The sequence below is a fragment of the Arachis stenosperma genome, chromosome 2 (genome assembly GCF_014773155.1).
Source record: "Arachis stenosperma cultivar V10309 chromosome 2, arast.V10309.gnm1.PFL2, whole genome shotgun sequence".
NCBI lineage: Eukaryota > Viridiplantae > Streptophyta > Magnoliopsida > Fabales > Fabaceae > Arachis > Arachis stenosperma.
This window is the reverse complement of record NC_080378.1, coordinates 35,510,026-35,532,782: the sequence shown is the minus strand read 5'-3', so window position 1 is coordinate 35,532,782 and position 22,757 is coordinate 35,510,026. Positions and strand designations below refer to the sequence as shown.

At 40.6% G+C, this 22,757-nt stretch overlaps 1 non-coding gene across 1 annotated transcript; it reads left to right on the top strand.

The window, feature by feature from the left end:
- Positions 1-662: 662 nt before the first annotated feature.
- LOC130964408 (small nucleolar RNA R71) lies at positions 663-770 on the top strand. Its single transcript, XR_009080504.1, has one exon. It is a non-coding gene; the product is annotated as a small nucleolar RNA R71 (small nucleolar RNA).
- Positions 771-22,757: the final 21,987 nt, after the last annotated feature.

Genomic DNA, 22,757 nt, shown 5'->3' with positions numbered 1-22,757 from the left:
TGTCCTTCCAAATTTCTGATGGAGGACCTTGTTTCATTCATGAAACTTTGAGTGGTTTTGATTAGATCAGAGACCATTGTTGCTAAGTCAGAGGTATTCTGCTTAGAACTCTCTGTCTGTTGCTGAGAAGATGATGGAAAAGGCTTGCCATTGCCAAGCCTGTTTCTTCCACCATTATTATTATTGAAACCTTGTTGAGGTCTCTCTTGATTCTTCCATGAGAAATTTGGGTGATTTCTCCATGAAGAATTATAGGTGTTTCCATAGGGTTCTCCTAGGTAATTCACCTCTTCCATTGAAGGGTTCTCAGGATCATAAGCTTCTTCCTCAGATGAAGCTTCCTTAGTACTGCCAAGTGCATTTTGCATTCCAGACAGACTTTGAGAAATTAAATTGACTTGTTGAGTCAATATCTTGTTCTGAGCCAGTATGGCATTCAGAGTGTCAATCTCAAGAACTCCTTTCTTCTGACTAGTCCCATTGTTCACAGGATTCCTTTCAGAAGTGTACATGAATTGGTTATTTGCAACCATTTCAATTAGCTCTTGAGCCTCTGCAGGCGTCTTCTTCAAATGAAGAGATCCTCCAGCAGAGCTATCCAAAGACATCTTGGATAGTTCAGAGAGACCCTCATAGAAGATACCTATGATGCTCCATTCAGAAAGCATGTCTGAGGGACATCTTCTGATTAATTGTTTGTATCTTTCCCAAGCTTCATAGAGGGATTCTCCATCCTTCTGTCTGAAGGTTTGGACTTCCACTCTAAGCTTACTCCATTTTTGAGGTGGAAAGAACTTTGCCAAGAAGGCATTGACTAGCTTTTCCCAAGAGTCCGGCTTTCTTTAGGTTGAGAATCCAACCATATTCTAGCTCTGTCTCTTACAGCAAAAGGGAATAGCGTCAGTCTATAGACCTCAGGGTCAACCCCATTAGTCTTGACTGTGTCACAGATTTGCAAGAACTCAGCTAAAAACTGATGAGGATCTTCCAATGGAAGTCCATGGAACTTGCAATTCTGTTGCATTAGAGAAACTAATTGAGGCTTAAGCTCAAAGTTGTTTGCTCTAATGGCAAGGATAGAGATGCTTCTCCCATAGAAATTGGGAGTAGGTGCAGTAAAGTCACCCAGCACCTTCCTTGCATTGTTGGCATTGTTGTTGTTTTCGGCTGCCATGGGTTCTTCTTCTTTGAAAAATTCGGTCAGGTCCTCAATAAAGAGTTGTGCCTTAGCTTCTCTTAGCTTTCGCTTCAAGGTCCTTTCAGGTTCAGGGTCAGCTTCAACAAGAATGCCTTTGTCTTTGTTCCTGCTCATATGAAAGAGAAGGGAACAAGAAAATATAGAATCCTCTATGTCACAGTATAGAGATTCCTTGAGGTGTCAGAGGAAGAAATTTAGAAGGCAGAAGTAGAAAATTCAAACTCATCAAAGAAGATGGAGTTCGAATTTTTGCATTAAGGGATAGTGTTAGTCCATAAATAGAAGGATGTGAGAAGAAGGGAAGTAATTTCGAAAATTAAGTAAAAGATTTTGAAAACATTTTGAAAAACACTTAATTGATTTTCGAAAATAAGAGTGGAAAAGAAATCAAGTAATTTTTGAAGAAGATTTTGAAATTAGAAATAAAAAAGATTAGATTGAAAACTATTTTGAAAAAGATGTGGTTAAGAAGATATGATTGGTTTTAAAAAGATGTGATTGAGAAGATATGATTTGAAAACAATTTTAAAAAGATTTGATTTTTAAAAATTAATGACTTGCCTAACAAGAAAAGATATGATTCAAACATAAAACCTTCCTCAACAGAAAAGGCAAAAAATGTTCAATCAAATCACTAATTGTTAGTAAGTATCTTTGAAAAAGGAAAGAAATTGATTTTGAAAACATTTGATTGAAAAGATATGATTTGAAAAAGATTTGATTTTGAAAAACTTTGAAAACTTGAAAAAAATTGATTTGAAAAACAAAATCTTCCCCCTTAGCACCATCCTGGCGTTAAACGCCCAGAATGGTATCCATTCTGGCGTTTAACGCCCAAACTACTACCCTTTTGGGCGTTAAACGCCCAGCCAGGCACCCTGGCTGGCGTTTAAACGCCAGTCTGTCTTCTTCACTGGGCATTTTGAACGCCCAGCTTTTTCTGTATAATTCCTCTGCAGTATGTTCTGAATCTTTAATTCTTTGTATTATTGACTTGAAAAGACACAAATAAAAAATATTTTTGGGTTTTTAATAACGAGGAATAATCAAAATGCAACTAAAATCAAATAACAATGCATGCAAGACACCAAACTTAGCAGTTTGTATATATGGGAAACAGCAAAACACTCAAGTCAATAGAATTCAAAGATCAAAACAAGAAAATCATCAAGAACAACTTGAAGATCAATGAGGACACATGCATGAATGCAATAAGAACAGAAACATGCAATTGACACTAAACTTAAGATGAGACTCTAGACTCAAACAAGAAATATTTTTGGATTTTATGATTTTGTAATTTTTTTGTGCTTTTTCGAAAATTAAGTGAAAATAAAAATAAAGGTATCAAAATTCTTAATGAGAATTCCAGGAATCATGCAATGTTAGTCTAAAGCTTTAGTCTAAAGGAATTAGACATGGCCGGCAAAGCTTCAGCAGGACATTGCATTCAGGAGCTAAATTGATAAAGATCAATCAGCTTTGGTGATGATAAGAACATCACCTTGAAACACTAGAATTCATTCTTAAGAACTCTGAAGAAAAATACCTGATCTAAGCAACAAGATGAACCGTCAGTTGTCCATACACAAACAATCCCCGGCAACGGCGCCAAAAACTTGGTGCACGAAATTGTGATCACTACAACTTCGCACAACTAACCAGCAAGTGCACTGGGTCGTCCAAGTAATACCTTACGTGAGTAAGGGTCGATCCCACGGAGATTGGTGGTATGAAGCAAGCTATGGTCACCTTGTAAATCTCAGTCAGGCAGACTCAAATGGGTATAGATGATGAACGAAAATAACATAAAGATAAAGATAGAGATACTTATGTATATCATTGGTGTAAGAGCTTCAGACAAGCATATGAAGATGCCTTCCCTTCCGTCTCTCTGCTTTCCTACAGTCTTCATCCAATCCTTCTTACTCCTTTCCATGGCAAGCTCGTGTAGGGTTTCACTGTTGTCAGTAGCTACCTCCCATCCTCGCAGTGAAAGCTAATGCACGCACTCTGTCACAGTACTGCCAATCACCGGTTTGGTTCCCTCCCCTACCGGAATAGAATCCCTCTTTTGCGTCTGTCACTAACGCCCAGTAGGTTACAGGTTTGAAGCACGTCACAGTCATTCAATCATTGAATCCTACTCAGAATACCACAGACAAGGTTAGACCTTCCGGATTCTCTTGAATGCCGCCATCAGTTCTTGCCTATACCACGAAGATTCCGATTAAAGAATCCAAGAGATATTCACTAAGCCTCAGATGCGTGTAGAACAAGAGTGGTTGTCAGTCACTTTGTTCATGAGTGAGAATGGTGATGGGCGTCAATCATCACCTTCATCAAGTTGAAGAACAAGTGATATCTTGGACAAAGAACAAGCGGAATTGAATGGAAGAACAATAGTAATTGCATTAATACTCGAGGTACAGCAGAGCTCCACACCTTAATCTATGGTGTGTAGAAACTCCACCGTTGAAAATACATAAGAACAAGGTCTAGGCATGACCGAATGGCCAGCCTCCCAAATGATCTAAGATAGCATAAAATTAGAAGATAGCTACCAAGATGAAAATACAATAGTAAAAGGTCCTATTTATAAGAAACTAGTAGCCTAAGGTTTACAAAGATGAGTAAATGACATAAAAATCCACTTCCGGGTCCACTTGGTGTGTGCTTGGGCTGAGCAATGAAGTAATTTTCGTGTAGAGACTCTTCTTGGCGTTTAACTCCCATTTTGTTGCCAGTTTGGGCGTTTAACTCCCATTTAGGTGCCAGTTCCGGCGTTTAACGCTGGGATTTCTGTAGGTGACTTTGAACGCCGGTTTGGGCCATCAAATCTTGGGCAAAGTATGGACTATCATATATTGCTGGAAAGCCCAGGATGTCTACTTTCCAACGCCGTTGAGAGCGCGCCAATAGGGCTTCTGTAGCTCCAGAAAATCCACTTTGAGTGCAGGGAGGTCAGAATCCAACAGCATCTGCAGTCCTTTTGAGTCTCTGGATCAGATTTTTGCTCAGATCCCTCAATTTCAGCCAGAAAATACCTGAAATCACAGAAAAACACACAAACTCATAGTAAAGTCCAGAAAAGTGAATTTTAACTAAAAACTAATAAAAATATAATAAAAACTAAACTAAAACTACTAAAAACATACTAAAAACAATGCCAAAAAGCGTACATATTATCCGCTCATCAAGCCCCCACAGTCAAACTCTAAGTTTGGTGTTGGGAGGCCACAACCAAATTCTAAGTTTGGTGTTGAACCCCCACATTCAAACTCTAAGTTTGGTGTTGGGATGTTCCAACATTGCTCTGAACATCTGTGAGACTCCATGAGAGCCCATTGTCAAGCTACTGACATTAAAGAAGCGCTTGCTGGGAGGCAACCTAATGTTATATTTATCTATTTTCCATTGTTATTTTATGTTTTCTATAGGTTGATGATCATGTGAAGTCACAAAAATAATTGAAAAAGCAAAAACAGAATGAAAAATAGAATGAAAAATAGCACACCCTAGAGGAAAAACTTGCTGGCGTTTAAACGCCAGTAAAGGCAGCAAATGGGCGTTTAACGCCCAGTCTGGCACCATTCTGGGCGTTTAACGCCAGAAAGGGGCACCAGACTGGCGTTTAACGCCAGGAATGGGCAAGAAACTGGCGTTTAATGCCAGAAAAGGGCAGCAGCCTGGCGTTTAACGCCAGGATTGGCAGAAAGGGCGTTTTGCACGCCACTTGGTGTAGGGATGAGCTATCCTTGACACCTCAGGATCTGTGGACCCCACAGGATCCCAACATATCCCACCACTCTCTCTCTTCTTCACCCATTCACCAATCACCTCAATACCTCTTCCCCAAAAAAAAAAAACCCTCACCTATCAAATCCCACCATTCTCTTCACCACTCACATCCATCCTTCATAAAACCCCACAAACCCCACCACCCAAATTCAAACCACTTTCCCTCCGAAACCCACCCATAATGGCCGAACCTTACCCCCCTCTCCACCCTTATATAAACCCTTCTTCACTCCTTCATTTTCACACAACCTAAACACTACTTCTCCCCCTCAGCCGAACCACAAAACCCCCTCCATCTCCTCTAATTCTTCTTCTTCTACTCTTTTCTGTCCTCTTCTTCTCGAGAACGAGCAAACCTTCTAAGTTTGGTGTGGTAAAAGCGTTGCTTTTTGTTTTCCCATAACCATTTATGGCACCTAAGGCCGGAGAAACCTCTAAAAAGAGAAAAGGGAAGGCAAAAGCTTCTACCTCCGAGTCATGGGAGATGGAGAGATTCATCTCAAGGGTGCATCAAGACCACTTCTATGAAGTTGTGGCCATGAAGAAGGTGATCCCCGAGGTCCCTTTCAAACTCAAAAAGAGTGAATATCCGGAGATCCGACATGAGATCCGAAGAAGAGGTTGGGAAGTTCTTACCAACCCCATTCAACAAGTCAGAATCTTAATGGTTCAAGAGTTCTATGCCAATGCATGGATCACCAAGAACCATGATCAAAGTGTGAACCCCGACCCAAAGAATTGGCTTACAATGGTTCGGGGGAAATGCTTAGATTTTAGTCCGGAAAATGTAAGGTTGGCATTCAACTTGCCCTTGATGCAAGGAGATGAACACCCCTACACTAGAAAGGTCAACTTTGATCAAAGGTTGGACCAAGTCCTCATAGACATTTGTGAAGAGGGCACTCAATGGAAGAGAGATTCAAGAGGGAAGCCAGTTCAACTGAGAAGGCATGACCTCAAGCCCTTGGCTAGGGGATGGTTAGAGTTTATCCAACGCTCAATCATTCCCACTAGCAACCAGTCCGAAGCTACTATAGATCGGGCTATCATGATTCATAGCATCATGATTGGAGAGGAAGTAGAAGTTCATGAGGTTATATCCCAAGAACTTTATAAGGTGGCAAACAAGTCCTCTACCTTGGCAAGGTTAGCCTTCCCTCATCTTATTTGTCACCTCTGTAATTCAGTTGGAATTAACATAGAGGGAGACATCCTCGTTGATGAGGACAAGCCCATCACTAAGAAGAGGATGGAGCAAACAAGAGATCCCACTCATGGACATGAGGAAATTCCTCATCATGAAACCCCTGAGATGCCTCAAGGGATGCACTTTCCTCCACAAAACTATTGGGAGCAAATCAACACCTCCCTAGGAGAATTGAGTTCCAACATGGGACAACTAAGGGTGGAGCACCAAGAACATTCCATCCTCCTCCATGAAATTAGAAAAGATCAAAGAATCATGAGAGAGGAGCAACAAAGGCAAGGAAGAGACACTGAGGAGCTCAAGCACTCCATAAGATCTTCAAGAGAAAGAACAAGCCGCCATCACTAAGGTGGACCCGTTCTTTAATCTCCTTGTTCTTTATTTTTCTGTTTTTCGAAAATTATGCTATATGTTTTATTTATGTTTGTGTCTTATGATCATTAGTGTCTTAGTGTCTATGCCTTAAAGTTATGAATGTCCTATGAATCCATCACCTTTCTTAAATGAAAAATGTTCTTGATTGAGAAAAAGAAGAATTGCATGAATTTCGAATTTTATAACAGATTAATTATTTTGATGTCGTGGCAATACTTTTGATTTCTGAATGTATGCTTGAACAGTGCATATATCTTTTGAATTTGTTGTTCATGAATGTTAAAATTGTTGGCTCTTGAAAGAATGATGAAAAAGGAAACATGTTACTGAGGATCTGAAAAATCATAAAAATGATTCTTGAAGCAAGAAAAAGCAGTGAATTAAAAAAAAGAAAAAAAAGAAGAGCAAGCAGAAAAAGCCAATAGCCTTTTAAACCAAAAGGCAAGGATAATAAAAAGGATCCAAGGCTTTGAGCATTAGTGGATAGGAGGGCTTACAGGAATAACATCATGGCCTAAGCGGCTAAACCAAGCTGTCCCTAACCATGTGCTTGTGCCGTGAAGGTGTCAAGTGAAAACTTGAGACTGAGCGGTTAAAGTCGTGATCTAAAGCAAAAAAAGTGTGCTTAAGAACCCTGGACACCTCTAATTGGGGACTCTAGCAAAGCTGAGTCACAATCTGAAAAGGTTCACCCAGTTATGTGTCTGTGGCATGGATGTATCCGGTGGTAATACTGGAAAACAGAGTGCTTTGGGCCACAGCCAAGACTCATAAAGTAGCTGTGTTCAAGAATCATCATACTTAACTAGGAGAATCAATAACACTATCCGGATTCTGAGTTCCTATAGAAGCCAATCATTCTGAACTTCAAAGGATAAAGTGAGATGCCAAAACTGTTCAGAGGCAAAAAGCTAAAAGCCCCGGTCATCTAATTAATACTGATCTTCATAGATATTTTTGGAATTCATTGTATATTCTCTTCTTTTTATCTTATTTGATTTTTAGTTGCTTGGGGACAAGCAACAATTTAAGTTTGGTGTTGTGATGAGCGGATAATTTATACGCTTTTTGGCATTGTTTTTAGTATGCTTTTAGTATGTTTTAGTTAGTTTTTATTTTATTTTTATTAGTTTTATTTAAAATTCACTTTTCTGGACTTTACTATGAGTTTTTGTGTGTTTTTCTGTGATTTCAGGTATTTTCTGGCTGAAATTGAGGGACCTGAGCAAAAATCTGATTCAGAGGCTGAAAATGGTTGCAGATGCTGTTGGATTCTGACCTCCCTGCACTCAAAGTGGATTTTCTGGAGCTAAAGAAGCCCAATTGGCACGCTTTTATTTGCGTTGAAAAAGTAGACATCCAGGGCTTTCCAGCAATATATAATAGTTCATACTTTACCCGAGATTTGATGGCCCAAACAGGTGTTCCAAGTTAGCTTCAGAATTCCCGGCGTTAAACGCTGGGACTAGCACAAAAGTGGGAGTTAAACGCCCAAACTGGCACAAAAGCTGGCGTTTAACTCCAAGAAAAGTCTCTACATGGAAGCTTCAATGCTCAGCCCAAGCACACACCAAGTGGGCCCGGAAGTGGATTTTTACGTCATTTACTCATTTCTGTAAACCCTAGGCTACTAGTTTTCTATAGATAGGACCTTTTGCTATTGTATTTGGGGGGATCTTTCAATCTTCAGATCATCTTTTGATCATGTTTTTATGATTGAACCCTCTTTAGGAGGCTAGTCATTCGGCCATGCCTAGACCTTGTTCTTATGTATTTTCAACGGTAGAGTTTCTACATACCATAGATTAAGGTGTGGAGCTCTGCTGAACCTCGAGTATTAATGCAATTACTATTATTCTTCTATTCAATTCAGCTTATTCTTGTTCTAAGATATCACTTGTTCCTCAACTCGATGAATGTGATGATTCGTGACACTCATCATCGTTCTCACCTATGAACGTGTACATGACAACCACCTCCGTTCTACCTTAGATTGAGTGGATATCTCTTGGATTCCTTAATCAGAATCTTCGTGGTATAAGCTAGAATCCATTGGCATCCATTCTTGAGAATCCGGAAGGTCTAAACCTTGTCTGTGGTATTCTGAGTAGGATTCAGGGATTGAATGATTGTGACGAGCTTCAAACTCGTGATTGTGGGGCGTTAGTGACAGACGCAAAAGAATCACTGGATTCTATTCTGACATGATCGAGAACCAAGAGATGAATAGCCGTGCTGTGACAGAGCGCATTGAACATTTTCCCTGAGAGGACGGGACTGTAGCCATTGACAACGGTGATGCCCAACATATAGTTTGCCATGGAAAGGAGTAAGAAGGATTGGATGAAGACAGTAGGAAAGCAGAGAGACAGAAGGGACAAAGCATCTCCATACGTTTATCTGAAATTCTCACCAATGAATTACATAAGTATCTCTATCTTTATTTTATGTTTTATTCATCTTTTAATTATTAATCCTCCATAACCATTTGAATCTGCCTGACTGAGATTTACAAGATGACCCTAGCTTACTTCATACCAACAATCTCCGTGGGATCGACCCTTACTCGCGTAAGGTTTATTACTTGGACGACCCAGTGCACTTGCTGGTTAGTTGTGCGAAGTTGTGATAAAGAGTTGAGATTGCAATTGAGCGTACCATGTTGATGGCGCCATTGATGATCACAATTTCGTGCACCAATTAGCCCAGCCAAATGCATGCACAAGATCCTACTGGAGGATAATGCCAAACCAGTGGTTCAACCATAAAGGCGGCTGAATCCAGCCATGAAGGAGGTGGTGCAGAAAGATGTCACTAAATTACTTGAGGCTGGGATTATTTATCCCATTTCTGATAGCCCCTGGTGAGCCCTGTCCAAGTTGTACCCAAAAAGGGAGGCATGACAGTGGTTCATAATGAAAAAATTGAACTGGTTCCTATAAGAACAGTTACAGGGTGACGCATGTGTATTGACTATAGAAGACTCAATACAACCACCAGAAAGAATCATTTTCCTTTACCATTCATAGACGAAATGCTAGAAAGGCTAGCAGGTCATGACTATTACTATTTTCTGGATGGCTACTCAGGCTACAACCAAATTACAGTAGATCCCCAGGATCAAGAGAAAACAGCATTCATATGTCCATCTGGAGTATTTGCCTACAAAAGGATGCCCTTTGGTCTGTGTAATGCACCAGCAACCTTTCAGAGATGCATGCTCTCTATCTTCTCTGATATGGTAGAAAAATTTTTGGAAGTCTTCATGGATGACTTCTCAGTATTTGGAGACTCATTCAGCTCCTGTCTTGATCATCTAGCACTTGTTCTGAAAAGATGCCAAGAGACTAACCTGGTTTTAAACTGGGAAAAATGTCACTTTATGGTGACTGAAGGAATTGTCCTTGGGCATAAAATTTCGAACAAAGACATAGAGGTGGATCAAGCTAAGGTGGAGGTAATCGAAAAATTACCACCACCCACCAATGTTAAGGCAATCAGAAGTTTTATGGGACATGCAGGATTCTACAGGAGGTTTATAAAGGATTTTTCAAAAATTGCAAAACCTCTGAGTAACGTGCTAGCTGCTGATACACCATTTGTCTTTGACACAGTGTTTGCAGGCCTTTGAGATTCTGAAGGCTAAGCTGGTCACAGCACCTATCATTTCTGCACCGGACTGGATATTACCATTTGAACTAATGTGTAATGCCAGTGACCATGCTATTGGTGCAGTATTGGGACAGAGGCATGACAAGCTTCTGCATGTCATTTACTACGCCAGCCGTGTTCTAAATGATGCACAAAAAAATTACACAACCACAGAAAAGGAATTGCTTGCAGTGGTTTATGCCATTGACAAGTTCAGATCCTATTTGGTAGGATCAAAAGTGATTGTGTACACTAACCATGCTGCTCTTAAATATCTACTTACAAAGCAGGATTCAAAACCTAGGCTCATAAGATGGACGTTGCTTCTGCAAGAGTTTGATATAGAATAAGAGACAGAAAAGGGACAGAGAATCAAGTAGCAGATCACCTCTCCCGGATAGAACCAGTAGAAGGGATGTCTCTACCCCTCACTGAGATCTCTAAAACCTTTTTGGATGAGCAACTCTTTGCCATTCAGGAGGTGCCATAGTTTGCAGACATCGCAAACTATAAAGCTGCAAGATTCATTCCCAAGGAGTTCAGCAGGCAGCAAAAGAAAAAACTACTTTCTGATGCAAAATACTACTTGTGGGATGAACCATATCTCTTTAAGAGATGCGCAGATGGACTAATCCGTAGGTGCGTGCCTAGAGAAGAGGCACAGAAGATCCTATGGCATTGCCATGGATCACAATATGGAGGACATTTCGGAGGTGAGCGAACAGCCACCAAAGTCCTCCAATGTGGGTTCTACTGGCCTACAATTTATATAGACTCCCAAGAGTTTGTACATAACTGTGATAGTTGCCAGCGAGCTGGTAATCAGCCTCATGGTTACGCCATGCCTCAACAAGGGATCTTAGAGATTGAGTTGTTTGATGTATGGGGTATTGACTTCATGGGGCCTTTCCCACCATCATACTCAAACACTTACATTCTGGTGGTAGTAGACTATGTATCTAAATGGGTGGAGGCAATTGCAACACCCACTAATGATACTAAGACAGTACTGAAGTTTCTCCAGAAACATATCTTTAGCAGATTTGGTGTCCCTTGAGCTCTAATCAGTGATGGAGGCACTAATTTCTGCAATAAACAGCTTTATACTGCCACGGTCTGATATGGAATTAGCCACAAGGTGGCAACTCCATATTATCCACAGACCAATGGGGAGGCTGAAATCTCTAATAGAGAACTAAAAAGAATACTGGAACGGACTGTAATTTCCCGTAGAAAGGATTGGGCAAAGAGCTTGGATGATGCTCTATGGGCATACAGAACAGCATTCAAGACTCCTATAGGAACCTCTCCATACCAGCTTGTGTATGGGAAGGCCTGTCACTTGCCCGTGGAACTGGAGCATAAAGCCTACTGGTAACCAGATTCCTAAACCTTGATGCCAAATTAGCTGGAGAGAAAAGATTGCTCCAGCTGAATGAGCTAGAGGAATTCAGACTCAATGCTTTTGAAAATGCCAAAATTTACTAGGAGAAAGCAAAGAGATGGCATGATAAGAACCTGTCATCCAGAGTCTTTGAGCCAGGACAAAAGGTTCTGCTGTTTAACTCTAGGCTCAGGCTATTCCCTGGGAAACTAAAATCCCGGTGGAGAGGACCATATGTGATTACAGGCGTGTCACCATATGGATATGTAGAGCTTTAGGATATTGATTCTGAAAAAAAGTTCATTGTTAATGGACAGAGAGTCAAACATTATCTTAAAAGCAATTTTGAGCAAGAATGCTCAAAACTGAGACTAGATTAAAGCTCAGTAAGGTCCAGCTAAAGACAATAAAGAAGCGCTTGCTGGGAGGCAACCCAGCCATTATTGTAGTTTATTGTTATTTAAATAATAATTATAGGAGTTTAATAAGTTATCATCAGAACTAATTCTCTTTTACAGGAGTTCACAGAGTTACAGAAGGATTCAGGCGGAGAGCGGAGAAAAGAAGCTCATCATTGGCACAAAAACGCTAGTAAGAGGCACTTTTGGGCATTAAACACCAGAATGGGTACCATTCTGGGCGTTTAACGCCAGTAAGGTTATCTTTCTGGGTGTTAAACGCCAGAATGGGTGCCACTCTAGGCGTTTAATGCCAGAACTGCTGTATCCTGGGCGTTTAGAAAAATGCCCAATGATAAAGACTTTCTGGCGTTTAACGCCAGCCAAGGTACCTGGTTGGGCGTTAAACGCCCAAAACAAGCAGCAATTGGGCGTTAAACGCCCAAAACAAGCAGCGTTTGGGCGTTTAACGCCAGGAACATGGAGGGGAGGTAATTTTGTTTTCCAGCCCAATTTTTTTATTTTTTATGTTTTCATCCATAATTTCTTGCATAAACATATTTCAAATCCTCATCTTTCAATTTCAAATTTCAAAAAAATAACTCTTAATCCTAAAAATCTTTTCTTCTTTTCAAATATTTTTCAAAATGCATATATCTTTTTAATTTCTTTTCAAATCTTTTTCAAAATTCATATATCTTTCTAATATCTTTTCAAATCTTTTTTTTTTCAACTCATCATACTATCTTTTCAAATTTAGATTTATCTTTTTCAAAACTCTCTCTTATCTTTTCAATTTTAAAATTACATCTTTTGCATATCTTTTTACAAATCATATCTTCTATCATATCTTTTTCAAAAATTTTCGAACCTACCCCCTCCCTTTTAAATTAACATTCGGCCACCCCCTCTCCTCCACAATTCGAATTTGGCTCTCCTCCTTCTCATCTCCTTTCCTTTCTTTTGCTTGAGGACAAGCAAACCTCTAAGTTTGGTGTATTTTACGTGATCACTGAGCTAAGACTCACTAAGATCATGGCTCCTAAGGGAAAACAAACCACTTCAAGAGGCAAGAAAGAGAATAATTCAAAATCACTTTGGAATCAAGAGAGGTTTTTAACCAAGGAACATTCGGACCATTAAGACAAAATAATGGGTCTAAGGTCAGTGATCCCAGAAGTTAAATTTGATCTGAAAAAAGACGAATATCCGGAGATCCAAGAGCAGATTCAAAATAGAGGCTGGGAAATTCTAGTTAATCCTGAGACAAAGGTGGGTAGAAACATGGTTCAGGAATTCTACTCAAATCTGTGGCAAACAGAGAGGCAGAGAATGACTGGAACCGCTTTCTATACCTTTCGAACCATGGCCAGGGGAAAGATTATTTACTTCCACCTTGACAAAATAAGAGAGGTCTTCAAGCTGTCTCAACTATAAGATGATCCGAAATCCTTCAATAGGAGAATTGTGTGTGATGATAAGCGCTTAGACCAAATTCTAGAGGACATATGCATCCCTGGAGCCAAGTGGATAACCAGCACAAAAGGTGTTCCAAACCAACTCAAGAGAGGGGATCTCAAACCAGTTGCTAGAGGCTGGCTGGATTTCATTGGGCGTTCCATACTGCCTACCAGCAACCGCTCCGAAGTCACTATCAAGAGAGCAGTGATGATCCATTGTATTATGCAAGGAAACAAAGTGGAGATTCATCACCTGATTTCTTGTCAGCTCTATACAATTGCAAATAAGAACTCCAATGATGCCAAATTGGCTTACCCAAACTTGATTTCTCTGCTATGTAAAGAGGCTGGGGTGAAGATGGGAGTAGATGAGTTCATCCCTGTTGAACATCCAATCACCAAGAAGTCAATGGAAAGACAACAAGTACAAGAAAACTCCATCAAAAGGAGGGCGCAGGAGTTCCTCCCAGAAATCCCTCAGATTGACTATTGGACACACCTAGAAGCATCTGTCACCAAGCTGCAAGAAACTATGGATCAACTCAAGGAAGAACAGCAGAATCAAAATAGTATGATCTGCAAACTGCTTAAGGAACAAGAGAAGCAAGGGCGTGAACTACAGGAGCTGAAGTGCTTAAAGCTTTCTCTTGAAGGTCCAGACAACCCACAAATTGAAGGAGCATCCATCTTCCAAAATAAAGGTTGTTGAGTCCTAATCTTAACTCTGTGATAACCTCTGCTATTAGAAATCTATTTTAGGAGTCATATGAGTAGTAGTAGTTAGTATTTTTATTTTTATCATCTCCAAGTAAGCTATAATTTATTTTTCTCATCATCATTAAACATGAATGAAATAGCAGATATTTTTGGAATAAGGAGGCAAATTTTTTCGAGTTCTTAATAAGAAAAATTCAAATTATTTATATGTGGTGGCAACACTTTTTTGTTTTCTGAAAGAATGCTTAAACAGTGCATATTTTTGATCTTGTTGTTTATGAATGTTAAAACTATTGGCTCTTGAAAGAATGATGAAAAAGAAAAATATTATTGATAATCTGAAAAATCATAAAATTGATTCTTGAAGCAAGAAAAAGCAGTAAAAAAATCGCAAAAAAAAAGAGAAAAGAAAAAGAAAAAGAAAAAGCCAATAGCCCTTAAAACCAAGAGGCACGGGTAAAAAGGATCCAAGGCTTTGAGCATCAATGGGTAGGAGGGCCTAAAGGAATAAAATCCTGGCCTAAGCGGCTAAACCCAGCCGTCCCTAACCATGTGCTTGTGGCATGCAGGTCCAAGTGAAAAGCTTGAGACTGAGTGGTTAAAGTCGTGATCTAAAAGAGTGTGCTTAAGAACTCTGGACACCTATAATTGGGGACTTTAGCAAAGCTGAGTCACAATCTGAAAAGGTTCATCCAGTTATGTGTCTGTGGTATTTATGTATCCGGTGGTAATACTGGAAGTCAAAGTGCTTAGGGCCACGGCCAAGACTCATAAAGTAGCTATGTTCAAGAATCAACATACTAAACTAGGAGAATCAATAACACTATCTGAATTCTGAGTTCCTATGGATGCCAATCATTCTAAACTTCAAGGGATGAAGTGAGATGCCAAAACTATTCAGAAGCAAAAAGGTACTAGTCCCGCTCATCTAATTAGAATTGAGCTTCGTGTAAAACTCTGAGATTGTCTCTTAATCTTCGTGCTATCCTATTTTATTTATCTAGTTGCTTGGGGACAAGAAAAAGTTTTAGTTTGGTGTTGTGATGAGCGGATATTTTATACGCTTTTTGAGGGTGTTTTCACATAGTTTTTAGTAGGAATTAGCTACTTTTTAGTACATTTTTATTAGTTTTTATGCAAAAATCACATTTCTGGACTTTATTATGAGTTTGTGTGTTTTTCTATGATTTCAGGTATTTTCTGACTGAAATTGAGGGACCTGAGCAAAAATCTGATTAAGAGGCTAAAAAAGGACTCCAGATGCTGTTGGATTCTGACCTCCATGCACTCAAAATAGAATTTTTGGAGCTATAGAGATCCAAATAGCGCGCTCTCAATTGCGTTGGAAAGTAGACATCCAGGACTTTCCACAATATATATTAGTCCATACTTTGCCCAAGTTTAGACGACGCAAACTGGCGTTCAACACCAGCTTTCTGCCCTATTCTGGCGTTAAATGCCAGAAACAAGTTACAAACCAGAGTTAAACGCCAAAAATAGGTTACAAACTGGCGTTTAACTCCAAGAATAACCTATGCACGTGAAAGCTTCAATGCTCAGCCCCAGCACACACCAAGTGGGCCCCAGAAGTGGATTTCTGCACTATCTATCTTAGTTTACTCATTTTCTGTAAACCTAGGTTACTAGTTGAGTATATAAACTACTTTTAGAGATTTATTTTGTACCTCATGACATTTTTACATATGAATTTGTATCTTTGACGGCATGAGTCTCTAAACCCCATGGTTGGGGGTGAGGAGCTCTACTGTGTCTCAATGAATTAATGCAATTATTTCTGTTTTCTATTCAATCACGCTTGTTTCTATTCTAAAATGTTCATTCGCACTTCAACATAATGAATGTGATGATCCGTGACACTCATCACTATTCTCAACCTATGAACGCGTGCCTGACAACCACTTCCGTTCTACCTTAGATTGAATGGATGTCTCTTAGCTTCCTGGCTCACGAGTTTGACTGCCTCTCCTGACAACAGAGCATTCAAATCCGTGAGATCAGAGTCCTTGTAGTATAAGCTAGAATTAATTGACAGCATTCCTGAGATCCAAAAAGTCTAAACCTTGTCTATTGTATTCTGAGTAGGATCCGGGAAGGGATGACTGTGACGAGCTTCAAACTCATGAATGCTGGGCATGGTGACAGACACAAAAGGATCAATAGATCCTATTCCAACATTAGTGAGAACTAACAGATGATTAGCCATGTACATGGACCCTTTTCACTGAGAGGACGGCTAGTAGCCATTGACAATGGGGATTCACCAACATACAACTTGCCATGGAAGGAGACCTGCGTGCGTGAAGAAGAAGACAGTAGGAAAGCAGAAATTCAAGGGACAGAGCATCTCCAAAACTCCAACCCATTCTCCATTACTGCGTAACAAGTATTCATTTCATGCTCTTTCACTTTTTACAATTAAAACTGAGAACCACTTTTGATATCCTGACTAAGATTAATAAGATAACCATAGCTTGTTTTAAGCCGGCAATCTCCGTGGGATCGACCCTTACTCACATAAGGTATTACTTAGACGACTCAGTGCACTTGCTGGTTAGTTGTGCAGAATTACAAAGTGTGAGTGTAATTTTCGTACACCACCTAACTACATCATAAAAGTGATTGTGGTGCACCTTGGTGAGGAATATCCATGATTTCCAAGGTTTGGAAGTGGAAGCGGGAGCCTTATTCTTAGTACCTTCCTTTCTAGTGCTTGATGATGGTTCTCCAACACCAAACTTAAGATTGGTGTCTAGGGGCTCTGTAAAACTCTGCACTGAGAGAGAAGGTTGAAACAAAACGTGTTGCACAATGGTACCGACTTTATCAGAGGGAGACTAAAGGTTGGGGATCTTGAACAAGATACATTTCTCATGAAATTTCAGAACTAACTCTCCTCTTTCTACATCAATTATGGCCTTAGAAGTGGCTAGGAAAGGTGATGAGTTTGGAATTCACTCCCCCCAATAATATTGATGAATCCGCTCTTGGCAAGCGCACCAAAATTATTGTCAAGTATTAACCCACAGTGGAGTGGGATCGTATCCACAGAGATTGGTAGATTTGAGCAATTTTAATCAATTGGTGAATTAGTCAAGCTCAACAGGATAAGTTGTAAGTGTAGAATTATAAATGGCAGGAACATAAATGGCAAAGGAATAAAAGAAAGCAATAAAATGTAGAAATGGAAATAACAGGAATGTAAGGGGGAATGGGATTTTGCAGAATGTAGGTAAAGCTATAAAAGAATGGGAGAGATAAGAATGGGGGAATTCATTGAGATCAGGAGATATTGTCTCTTTGGATTAAATCCAGCTCATATCCTCTTCAATCATGCAACTCATTGACCTCTTGGCAATCATGATTGATTGAGCCCCAATCCCTTGGTGACTCAATCTCTCGAATCTTGATCAATAGCCAATTCCTTGGTCTAATTGCTCATGAAAAGAGATATGCTTGGTCCCTGATTATACCACACATCATCATAGGTCCAAGTAGAGGGAGGATTGTATGTCACCATATCCAAACACCAAAACCCAGATTCTACTCAAGTGTGAGAATGGATTTCTAGCGTGGTTTCATGTTTCTTTTTCCAATGTTCCCATGAAACCCATTTTGCATTCAATACTCTTTTCCAAGTTAATTGAACACTAAACATGAAAATCGAAATTTCTTCAAGCAAATCAAAGAGAAGATGAAGAGAAGAAGAAATTCACTATCATTAATCTATCAAGTACAATAGAGCTCCCTCTCCCAATGAGAGGGAATTTAGCTACTCATGACTCAAAGAGAAAGTACAAAAGATTGAAGAAATGAAGTGTGGAAAGTAAGACTGAAATCCCCCAAAACTAAACTCTGTGACTTGCTAACCCTTTTTCAATACTTCCAAGGGTATTTATACTACTCCTAGATCTAGAAAATAAAGGAAATTTACAAAAATGAAGAAAATTACAATTTGGAGGAAAAAGAAACTCAACAAGCGTGATCTTCCAGCTGGCGTGTGACTGGCGCTTCTCTGGCGTGTCACGCTTCTTCTGTTTCTGATTTGGTGTGCCATGCCTCTTCATTCAAGTGGCACGCCGTCCTCTGTTTAACCCATGGCGTGCCACGCCTTTGAGCCAAAGTGGCATGCCCAGGACATTTTAAATGGCCAAGTAACATGGCGTGCCACGCCTTCGACACCAAGTGGCACGCCCAAGGTCATCTTCCTTATCTCCATGCTTCTGGAAATTTGTACCAGCATGGCACGCCCAGGGTCTGGTGTGCCATGCCCTTCTTAAAGCTTCACACTCTTGATGGTGTGCCACGCATCGTCATCCAAGTGGCACGCCTGAGTTCATTGGCTCCTCTTCTTCCTCTCTGGAAAATACTACCAACGTGCCACGCCATGAGACTGTCGTGTCACGCCCTTCATTTGCTCCATCATCTTGCTGGCGTGCCACGCCTCATCTCCCAAGTGGCACGCCTGAGTTCACTGGCCCTTTAATTCCTCCTCTGGAAAACACTACCAGCGTGCCATGCCATGAGACTGGCGTGTCATGCCCTTCATTTGCCATGGTCCCAGAGGTTGGCGTGCCACGCCTGGATGTTCAAGTGGCACACCAAAGTGAGATGATTGAGCTGGCGTGCCACGCCTGCGATACCAAGTGGCACGCCCAGCTTTATTTGGCCTCTTTAGGTGCTGGCGTGCCACGCCTCATCACTCAAGTGGCACGCCTTAGTGGGACTTCTTGAGCTGGCGTGCCACGCCTTCGATACCAAGTGGCATGCCCAGCTTTTGCACTGTCTCCTTGTTCACTGGCGTGCCACGCGTTGTTACTCAAGTGGCATGCCCATTCAATTGTGGCTCTCATAGGCTTGGCATGTCATGCCTTGGTCCTCAAGTGGCACGCACAAGTGAACTCTGGGGCTGGCGTGCCACGCCTTCGACACAAAGTGGCACGCCATAGTGATGGTTCTTCTAGTAACGAATTGACGTGCCACGTCCTGCTTCTGGCGTGCCATGCCCCTTTGATGGTCTTCATTTTTACTCTCTGGGATGTTGTACCAGCGTGCCACGCCCAGATTTTGGCATGCCACGCCAATACAATTTTGCGGTGTTTGTTCCAAGTGGCACGCCTGCTTCACACACCCCACTTGTTTTGTTGTTTTCTTTCCCATTTTTGATGTCTTCTCCACCTGAAATTTAGCACAAACTCATTTCAAAGTAATGTACTATGGTATTCTCAATTAAGGCATGAATTGCAATGATCAAATAAGATTATGCCTCTTTTATGGTCCTTTTTGTGCAAGAAAAAGGGTAGATGATGTAAGTCATCACAACACCAAACTTAAGCTTTGCTTGTCCCACGCAAATCAATGTGAGGGGTCTTTTTGGTGAATTGAGACTTGACCTTGAGTGGATGCAATATAACTAAGAATTGGACTAAGTGCTCAACACATGCATGAATGCTTTGAATATCACAAAGAGCTCTTAGATCCTTAAGGGTTTTTCCAAGTATGTGTCTTAGGGGTCCTTTTCATTGATTGTCACCTTGAAGTAGTAAGGGTTAACTCTTTTTTTTCTTCCTCTTTTGTGCTTCTTTTCTGTTTATTGACCACGACTCTAAGTGTTTTGTCTCAAGACAACCCTTTAGTTGGGCTTTCAATCAACACTCCCAAGCCAGTTGGCTTTAGGGTGCTAGGTGTTGAAACACCCCTGAGAATTTACTTGCCCAGGCCTCTTCTTGACACATGTTCACCACAAGCATCTACTAGGGTTTCTAACTCTTTTTGAGTTTTTCATTGTTTCTCTTTCCTCCCTAGTAGTTGATGCTCAGAGCCTTGGGTCTTTGTTGCTTACTACTTCTTGGTTCTATAGATATTCAAGGAACACCCCTCAACTTCTACTTGTCATGCCTTCTAGGACTAGTTATCTTTCATGACTCATTTTCTTTTTACTTCATTCAAGGTTCTTCACTTAGTCTTTTGTTCCTTAGTTCTTTTGAATAAGATTTCTTGGTCTTAGTCTCATTTACTCTTGTTCTTACATACTCACAACAATTTTTATAGAGACAAACTCTACTTTATTAATGTAAATGAAGACTCCAGTTATCATTGCATTTTCTTTCTTGCATAATAAAGGACTCACAAAAGACTTTAAGAAAAATAAAACATAAACTATCCTAACATTTTTATAAAGTGAACAGACAAAAACTTAAACAGAATTCAAAAATTTGGGAAATGTCAACTATGGAACTCAACAACCTTATGCAGCTTCTTTAGTTCATTGGCCCCTTGCCTTTGTCCTTCTTCTTGGAGGGGGAGGAGTCATCTCCATCCTTTTTGGAGGATCTTTCTTGTGCTTTCTTGTCCTTGGGCTTTCAGAACCCCAACCTCCTCATGTAGGACTTCACATTTTCTTTGTGCTGATACGCAATTTCCTCATGCCGTCCACTGAGTTCCTCCAATTTCTGCATATAGGTGGGGTAATTGGGATTCAAGTTGGCTACTACATTGCACAAATAACTCAATTTAGTTTGTGCATAGTAGTCATATTCCTTTCTTGCTATAGTTCTAGCTTCATAGAGGTGTCTGAATTCAACAAGGCTGTTCATTTGATGTAATTGATGTTCCAGCATTATCCCTAAGTTGCCTTACAATTCTTCCCAGTTGATCCTACCTTGCTGCTCCTTCAGTTGTTCAAAGCTTCCTTGGAGGTTTGGCATGTTCTCATTCACTTGGTTCCATTGCTCCCTTTGACTACTTTGAAATTGGTTGACATCTTCCCTCAATTGATGCAGATCTCCCTTCATTTGGTGCAGGTCTCCTTGTAGCTGCTCCCAGTTTATTCCTTTAGGAAATTGTTGGTATTGTTGGTATGGTGGTGGTTGAAGTGCCAGAAATTGTGGTTGCTCCTCTGCCTCCTCTTCCTCTCGTTGTTGTGGTTATGGCACATGAGCATGAGCTCTATGCTCTCTAGCCCTTTGAAGTGGATTGACGGCCAATACCTTGGCCATCTTCTTGGCAGTTATAGGCTTATCTTGCTTCACCAACACCTCATCAATCACCTTCTCAACTCCAACGTCATCACATAGCTCTTGTATGATGCTGGAGAATGCCAATCTTGTGCTCTCGTTAGTACTTTTCAGTATCTTGTTGATGTTGTTGGCAATCAACTCCCCAACATTCACGTCCTCTCCCTTCATTATACTGTATATAAGTACAGCCCTCTCCTTGGTCACCTTAGATGTGTTTGATGTAGGGATCAAAGATCTTCTCATAAAGTCTAACCACCCCCTAGCTTGGGGGCTCAAGTCCCTTCTCCTCAGCTGGTTGGGTTTTCCATCTTTGTCATTGATCCACTGTATATTTAGTACATAGATTTTATTCAGGATTTCATCAAATCCTGGGTCTGGTTGCTTCATCCTCTCCTCATAACTCCGAGTGAAGTTGATCCTTTTCACCATCAGCACCCTTTCTATGTTAGAGGGACTATAGTCAATGGACTTCCTCCTCACATAGCTAACATACCCATAAGTTTGCCCTGGTTGTGGCACAGCATTGGCATGAAACTCCCTTACCACTCCTTTCACCACTTTCTTTGGTGGGTTGCAGAAGAGTACCCAGCCCCTGTTGTTGATCTCACTGTTGATCTCAAGGTGCTCATTCCTTCCTAGTTGGAAGCTGACCTCTGGGATGATCTCCCTCTCACTCACCCAACCATAGAATTGGTTTTGGTTGAATGTTGAGAGGAATTTGTACTCATTGAAGTTTGAGCTTGAGGAGCCAGAGGTTGGTTCTTTGGTTTTTCTTTTCTTTGAGGTTGAGGATCTTGGTGGTGCCATTGGATGGAGAGAAAGAGAGGGTGTTTGAGGGTTCTGATATATTAATGGAGTGTTGCAAAGAAACACAAGCAAAATAAAGTTTTGCCCCAACACCAAACTTAGCACTTGATTGTCCCAATCAAGTAGAAAAATAGAGAGAAAGAAGACGAGAAAAGAAAAGAAAAATAAAAAGGTCTCTGTGAGTTTGTTTTGTGTATGGAATGGGTTCTGAAGTGGGAGGGAATGGGAAGGGTAGGGGGTTTATAGGAGTGAAGGGTGTGGTTCGAATGGTGGGAAAAGAAGGGAATTCAATGTTTTCCACTTGGGGAGTGGCGCCTAGCGTGGGAAGAGGCGCCAACCCTTATCCCACTGTGCTCTCTGAATATGTTGAGTTCCAAAGTGTAAGTACACTTTGACCTCCTTGTTATCTATCAAGTGGGCCCCATTCAATCTCCCGAAAAAAAGAAACCAAAAACCCCTTCAGTAATGACAAAATGATCCTCCACATTCCTTTTCAATGCTAGTGAATGGAGTTTGCAACTGATGGGTGTCCCTTGGGACACCAAACTTAATTCATTTGCATATCAATAAATTGGGTTCATAATTGGATTTTTAATGTGTTCATGGGAAAGAAGTAATTCCAATCCTTTCACATTCTTTGCTTCTAATCAACCCTGAACACATTAAAATTCTCATGCAAGCCTCCACCAATGTATTAAATGCTTCTAAATTGAGTGGTATTG